Source organism: Rhinolophus ferrumequinum, chromosome X (assembly GCF_004115265.2).
Source record: "Rhinolophus ferrumequinum isolate MPI-CBG mRhiFer1 chromosome X, mRhiFer1_v1.p, whole genome shotgun sequence".
NCBI lineage: Eukaryota > Metazoa > Chordata > Mammalia > Chiroptera > Rhinolophidae > Rhinolophus > Rhinolophus ferrumequinum.
In genome coordinates, this window is record NC_046284.1 from 13598556 (window position 1) to 13604555 (window position 6000).

Here is a 6000-nt window from a genome sequence, read left to right on the forward strand (position 1 = left end):
ATTCATTTGTAATTATTTTATTTCTGGTACATCATATCATCAATTCTTTCTTCTCTAAGATTGCATTCTATTCTTTTTTAAAAAAAGCTTTCAAACTCTAATTGTCCTATTTTCAGTATGATGAATCTCGAAAGTTCCATTCTATCCATTTAGAATCGAGTAGTGGTATCAATCTTGATAACTGCACAGTTTTTCAGGTATTGCAGAAAAGATGTAGAATAATATTAATACTACTAGCATTTATTGGGCATGTACTACAGCCCAGGCATGATGCTAAGCACTTCACTTACCTTATTTAATCTTCACAACAATGCTATGAGTTTCTGCACTATTCCTCTTTCCATTTTATAGATGAGAGAATTGAGGTTGACCAAAGGAAAGTAACTTATCCTGGTGAAGCTGTTGCAACCTAGGTTGAATCCAGAGTTTTTACTTTGCCACTAAACTATAGAAAGAATAAGGAAAATAATTTAGTTTTGAACTTCTATAAAGGCCAAAGAGTTTCTGTTTGTTATTTGAAGAGGTATTATGGGGGTGCGGGTAGAGAGGGAATGGCATTGTCGTCTGATCTTGGTACACATCTTAATTATATGAGTCATGGCTCCGTCATAGGTTTTCTCTTATTTGGGCACTTTTGCTAATTTTCTGAAGTAGTTTCAAGGAAATTGCAATAATTGAAGAACATCTAGTGAATTTTATATAAAGTACATGTTTTTAGTTTACTCAGAAAGGTAAGCAATAACATTGCCCTTCTGAAAATAATAATTACATGAAAACTTGTAATAGCACTTCCGACTATTGCATCAGCCTTCTGGAGCAACTGACCTGGGGAATGACAATTATGTTGAGCTTTTCAGCACAACCGAGGCACGTGGCTTGGTTGGTACGGCTAAACTGATACTAGACATTGTATCACATCCCTGAGAAACATTTCTCTTATAATTCATTCCAGAGGTATGGTGGCGTCCAAGGATGTGTAGAGGGAATTATAAGAAATAGAGATCTGGGAATTTGAAAGAGCAAAGGAAGTGTGAATGGGACGCAGAGCAGAAGAAACGCTTTTGGAAAAACAGCCTTGGTGGAGAGAAAAGAAGGTGAGAGAAATGGATACCTTAGCCTGCAGACTGCATTCCCGCATTTGTCAAAGGGTGAAAATAGGGTTGAGATGTTTGTAGACAAGCTGGTAGGGCAGGAAAGTATGTTACGGAATGTCCTGGTGTTCTTTAATATGGATGAAGTCGGGGCCGGCCCGGTGGTCCAGGCGGTTAGAGCTCCATGCTCCTAACTCCGAAGGCTGCCAGTTCAATTCCCACATGGGCCAGTGGGCTCTCAACCACAAGGTTGTCAGTTCAGTTCCTCGAGTCCCGCAAGGGATGATGGGCTCTGCCCCCTGCAACTAAGATTGAACAGGGCACCTTGAGCTGAGCTGCCGCTGAGCTCCCGGATGGCTCAGTTGGTTGGAGCGCGTCCTCTCAACCACAAGGTTGCCAGTTCGACTCCCCCAAGGGATGGTGGGCTGCGCCCCCTGCAACTAGCAACGGCAACTGGACCTGGAGCTGAGCTGTGCCCTCCACAACTAAGACTGAGAGGACAACAACTTGACTTGGAAAAAAGTCCTGGAAGTACACACTGTTCCCCAATAAAGTCCTGTTCCCCTTCCCTAATAAAATCTTTTAAAAAAAAAATATGGATGAAGTCATCTTATGCTGGATTAGAGAAGCTACATAGTCATAGCCCAGAGAGGAAAATTAAAACCGTGCATCAGTGTGTAGCCATAACGTGGAAAGAGCTCTGCTAATGGAAGGACAAAGAAGCCAGGTCTTTCTACCTCCCACTTTTAATTTTCCTCAGTATCCCTAACACTGAATGGTGCCATTGCATATTAGAAGTAGGAGAAAAAATATGATTAGAAGAAAAAGCTGATGGAAATCCCTTGCATGATAAGACTCTATCTCTTTGTCACAGCAATTATTAATGAGAATCCATGGGTATAAATACTAGGGGTGCCAAAAATACGTATACAAGTGGACACTTTGGTCAACATGGCTCAAGCAGTAGTTCGCCGTAATCAGAAGTGTCTGGACGCTGACGGTAACCACTCTGTAATTACAGAAGTCACACGTGACTTGTATTCATCTTTTGTTATCGGTATATATTGAGTATTACAATTTTAATAGTTTTTCCTTTCTTAAAATGTGTATACGTTTTTTTGGTACCCTCTGTATATCTATATTCCCATCACCCAGATCAGTTGTTTCCATCTTCTGTTTCTTCCACGTTCCTGAAAATATGTATACATGTTTTACATAATTAAAACATTGCCTAGATGCTTTGCATAGTACTTTTGCCACCTAACATTATACCACAATGATTTTTCCACGCTGCGAAAATCTCCAGAGATATAATTTTCATTGTTTTATAATATTCCCTTAAGCAGATAAAATTTTTAACTATTTGTCTATTGGTGAGCAAAGATGATCATTTCCTATTATAAATAAGTCAATCAAAATATGTTTTTAATTCAGAGGGGTTGTGTGCCCACTGCCAGGGAGGAGAAGGGAGTGGTCAGTTATGCCTCATTTAACAAAGCCTTTTACCGTGCTTACAAAACCTGCAGATTATTTTCGTGAAGATGTGTCACACCTTTCACTGCCATCCTCAGAGTATGAATGTTACTCATGTTACCACTTTTGAATACGATCATTATATTTTAAACATGGTTGGTGGTGTATTGCTTTCACAAGAAGATACTGTGTTTCCCCGAAAATAAGACCTCGCCGGACAGTCAGCTCTAATGTGTCTTTTGGAGCAAAAATTAATATAAGACCCGGTCTTATTTTACTATATAAAACCAGGTCTTATGTGGTATAATATAGTATAATATAATATAATATAATATAATATAATATAATATAATATAATATAATATAATATAACATAATACCGGGTCTTATATTAATTTTTGCTCCAAAAGACGCATTAGAGCTGATTGTCTGGCTAGATCTTATTTTCGGGGAAACATGGCACTGCCAGGAGCAATTTTGAAGCTGTATTTTGGATATTTTCAGAACAGTTTGGGACTTGATCATTTTTTTGTAAAACTAGATGAAAATTCTCCATCTTTCTCAAGGCAGGGTGGTTGAGGTTAATGGAGCGGGCTGGGACTGAGGTTCTGAACTCTGCAAGCTTATACAAATAGGTAACTTCAAATAAGAGCCTCCAGATCTTAGGCAACTAAAAATGGTTAGGGGACTTGGGAAAGCAGACTGGGTGATTGTCTGAAGCGTTTTTCCATTTGAAAGCAGATGTCTTGTATTCACTAGAGTAATTTCGAACATTTAAAGTATTTACATAGCTGACAAAGTGAGAGCATGACTGACTGTCTGCTGTGAAAACATCCAGTCAGTTCAGTCAGAAATCATGTTTCTTTCAATTTGACTGAACTAGCTTGCTATTCCAATGGCATGTGGGTAGAGACAGCAATGTATCTGTAGATGTAAACAATAAGTTTGAATGTTTATTGATTACTCAATATATGCCAAACCTGATTCTCAGCACTTTGCATCCATTTATTTCTCACAATAGCTTGATGAGGTGGGTACTACCGTCATTCTCATGTTATAGAAAATGAGGCGTCAAGAGAATAAGGAGCCTGTTTAAGGTTGCACAGTTCGTAGATGACAAGACGCTTGAATTTAGACAGTAGGAATCAGGGACCTACGTTCTAGAAACCACTGACTACAATATAAACTAAGAATAGAGATGGTGATGACAGGAATTATGGTGATGACAGGAATTATGATGATATCAATTTTTATCGTTAGCTGCTGTTGTTGAATGCTTATCTATTCCATACTCCATACTGGAAGATTTACCTATATTTACTTGTTCTTGTGTGATCCTTATGTCAAATCAGTTCTGTGAGATAGATAAGTGTTTGCATTGTAGACATGAGAGATCTGATAGTCAGTGAACTTTTCAGTTCACACAGGTAAGACGTGGGTGACTTGGGATTTACTCTGAGTACATAGCAGTAGTTGGAAGTTTACGTACTAACACTTCTCATGATGTCTTAACTAAGATGACTCATCGTCTCTGAAACACCACCTGAAGCTGAAGCTTTAATCTAAACATACATGCATGTGCTTCTCTTATCAATTCTTCTAATAATTATAATTATGTTGATGCTCTTGTTAGTCAACCACAAATATTCTGTTTGTACTGAAGACAGATTTGTGCGTAGAAACTAAATACACTAAATGGATCGTCTGTCAAGTAGAAAATCTTAGATCTTGAAGTTAAAAGGTCAAGTTCTGTCTCAGAAGATTTAATGCAAAGATGAAAACTGAAAGTGTGTACTAAGTGGCTTGGAAAGATCTCTTATTCTATTTCTATAATGGACTTAGAATCCTAGATTGCCAGAGCTGGAAAGATATCAGAGGTCATGTCGTTTAACTTTCTCATTTTTATAGATTAAAAATCAAACAAGTAAGCAAACCTATAATGACTTTAGAGCTGAAAATGATTTTTAGGTTTCTAAATTTCTTCAACTATTCTTTTAAAATTCTTATTCAGAAAAACAAATTTACTCTAGGGTGAGCCCATTTAAGCAAAATATATATTCAAATGCAAAAAATTAGATTCTGAGTGGCTACTTCCAGTTCCACAAGATGGAGTAGCTCTATTTCTCCTGGTATCCCCTCTTACAACTAAAGCACTCTAGACATGCCACAGCAATCAAACACAGGCAGATTCTTAAAGGTGGAAAGGAAGCAGATTGAATCTTGAGGAATAATATGAAGATGAGTTTCTTGTATTTCCTTATTATCTCCTATGTCCTGGAGAGGTTGGTACAGAGAACTCCAGCCCAGAACAAATAATAAGCATAATCAAAAAATGTTCCATGGAGATCCTGTTTCCCTAGTGAAGGGACTACAAAAACAGTGGCCTATCCAACAGGAAACTTTTTTCACCATACCTCCTCTACTCCACTTAAACACCAATGGAAAAATCTACCCCACCACCCATGGTTTCAGTGATGCTGAGTAGGGAGCTGGTATTCTCAGCTGCCTTTTCTGCTGAAGCAGGTGGTGCACTCCCATTCCTTTCCTGTGTGTTGTCTCCTGGGACAAACAGGAGGCTGATCTTCCAGCCCTCACCCAGCAGACAGAGGTGGCATCGCTCTGCTTCCTCTGCTCTATAGTGTTAGCAGCACCTACCAAGGAGCTAATCTTCCATAACCCCACCCAGTGCATGCAGTTGGATTCTCTCACCAGGACAGTATTCGTAGGATTTATCAGAGCTGAGCCTTCAGCCCCACCCAGCATCACAAAGACTTAATGAGGCAGTTTTGAGTTAGAACTAGTTACCACTAGGCTTCACTCCCACTGGTGTCAGTGCAACCCAGTGGGGAGATAGCTGGTCAGACTAAACAAGGTGATACAAGTCAGAGCTAGTCAGCACCCCACTTCCTGCCACTTCTGATGTCAGCTGGGCCCAGTGGGAAGCTGAATCTCCATACCCAGCATTAATGGTATTGAATGATGTGGTGGGAGGTGAGACGTTTTGGTACTCTGTTTCCCTCTCTCAACCTCCCCTGGTGTCAGTGGGGCCCAGTGAAAAGCTGAGTATCAATTTCTACCCTGAGTTAAACTTGTATCCCCACTAGAAAGCAATGAAGTTGTATAAATTTTTTCTCTACTTTGGTTTGAAAAGGTATCAGAGTGGCTGCAGGGAGAACTGAGCTTCTATCAAAACAGCAAGCAGAAGCAAGGAAATAATAAAGATAAGAAGAAAAATCAATGAAATTGAACACAGGAAGCAATAGAGAAAAACAATAAATCAAATAATGATTTTTCAAAATCCATAAAAATGATAAACCTTTAGCAAGACTGACAATAACAAAGAGACAATACACAAATCACTAATATTAGGAATGAAATAGGCGCTATCACTACAGATCTTGAAGCCATTAGAAAATAAGAGAATATTATGAACGTA